The sequence below is a fragment of the Euphorbia lathyris genome, chromosome 2 (assembly GCF_963576675.1).
Source record: "Euphorbia lathyris chromosome 2, ddEupLath1.1, whole genome shotgun sequence".
Taxonomy (NCBI): Eukaryota; Viridiplantae; Streptophyta; class Magnoliopsida; order Malpighiales; family Euphorbiaceae; genus Euphorbia; species Euphorbia lathyris.
The window spans coordinates 61,821,796-61,824,083 of record NC_088911.1 but is presented as its reverse complement, the minus strand read 5'-3'; positions in this window follow the sequence as shown (position 1 = coordinate 61,824,083).

Here is a 2,288-nt window from a genome sequence, read left to right as displayed (position 1 = left end):
TATGACGCCATAAACAAAGATAAAGCGCTAGAAGAAAACAAAGGCTCAATGCGAGCTTTGCAAAAACTGGGTTAAGTAACAAACCAAGTGATGGTTTGCAAAAATTGGGTTAGGACGAAAGAAAAATCTACAAACTACAAAATATAGGCTCAAAGGGGCTTCCTAGAGTGGATGAAAAAGAGAAAATAATGTAAAGAAAAGGGTTAATTCTAATGAGGCTGATTTCATCGTTTACCATCTCAAATCATTGCATGTAGGTTCAACACAGTATTAGGTGCAAAATCTGTAATCTTTCCACAAGTCAAAGCATTCACACAAAAATGTCAAGAAAAAGAGCTTTTTTGATGTTCGCTCTTGTGCTCAAATTCAACTCACAATTCTTTGGGTTTCAATTTTGTGTTTACTAGTTCTCCCCAAACTCAAGTTTAACATCACATGCCTTCAATTCTTAAGTTATCTACCTAAGTAATGATTTTAGCATTTCTTCAAAAGTAGGGTCTAAATGCAAACTTTAGCTCATGCTTTTACAGATACAAGGATTGTGTCCTACACCAAAACTAGTTATCATGCAATCTTAGATTCGGTTCTCAGCCCTCAAGGACAAATAACAAAGTTTAGATTCGAAGGAGGTTCACGGTTTTAGGTCCTAAACATGCAAAACATAAATAAAACCCGAAAACGCTAAACTAAACTAGACACGACGCAACAAAAATTTAAAAATTATACAATTTTTGTAAGCTTGTCTACCCCTCCTCCTCACACTAAAAATGTGCAATAAGTTCCAACATTGCATCACAAACCATAAAGTACGAGTGCAAAAAGTTAGGGTGGAGAAGACAACTTACTGATCGGCCGGGGGGTGGCCACGGCATGTTGTAGCGCTCACAGTAGTCTGCCGCTATATATTCAAGGCCTGTCAGCCTCCGGTCCATGTTCTGCTCGAAGTTAGTGAACCGTTGGTCCATTTGTTGAACAGTGTTGAAGGTCCGAAGGTTAAGGTCTCTCATCTCTGCCATCATGGTGTTGATGGCTTGGAATTGGGCCTCCGTCCCCGGCTCTTGGTGTTCCGTTTGGTCATCTGCTGCTGCAGCTTCTTCTTCCTTAGGTTCGTCGTGCTCTCTCTCTCTCTTTGTCGTGGTGGGTTTCTTGCCCATTTTCTTGCTCTCCCACTTGAGCTTGCTCCTCCAGATGGGTTCCTATTTAAAACTGCATGAAAAGTAGACCTTCCTAAAAATGTGGAGTTAAGCAAGGTGGGGTGGAAACCATCTTCATTGATTTCCAAATTTTTGAATTGGTTATCAAGGAAGTTGGTTACCAAATGTCCAAGACCAAGTGATCCGCGTTTTCTACTTGTTTCGCTTTGAAAGCCTTCAAAGATGGCTTTGACATTATCAACGGGTTTATGATTAGCTACACACCACAATATGAGCAATTCCGTGCTTGAGACCTTATTGCTCTCGTTTTTGCCTAGCAAGTTGTGAGCCACAAACTTGTGTATAAGGTTTAGCAATGGGTCTAAGAGAGCGATGGGGCTAGCAGTGCGGGAGTCATAGTCTGATGAGCCTGTTAATTGGAGCCAAGCATCATCTGGTGTCACGGGTTCCTCAAAACCCGAGACTGCCTCTGAGTGGTTGTAGACTCCCATTAAGGCTGCTATCACAGTGTCACTGAGATGATAGGGTCTACCGTTCAGTCTGAAAGAATACTTTCCCGATCCTATATGCGGTTCTTTTTTCAAGGTGGTCAGAAATTCCATAGTAAAGTTATAATACACTAGGGTCCCTTTTGTGGCCAGTTTATACCAGCCTTGGAATTTTAGGATTTCATTGAAATCCTTTTCCAAACCTATAGATGCTAGGTATGACTGATCAACAATGATTCGAGTGGCAAGGTCCTGCTTAGAGAACCGAGCGTACAACAACCCATCACGTTCATCAACTAGTCCAAAAGTGGGATTATACTTAGCTTGGAGGGCGTCGCTGAATTCGACGTCAGAGTCGGCTTCATTGTTAACCGTGATCTTAGCCTTGCCTTTCCTGCCCATAGTACCTGAGAGATAGACCAAACGGACTAGTTAGAATTTCTTCACAAACATAAACATAAACCCCCAAACAACCAACAATTAGGCATACCATAGCTTAGAAACTTAGGGACCAAAACCATGAGCTTCCAGTCCCTAAGTAATTTACCCGTAATTCCAAATTCGTGCAAAATCAAGGATGCCTAGTGACCAAAATGCGTTAAGAATGTGATATAGAATTCTATTGGCAAGTTTTCAACTATAAACT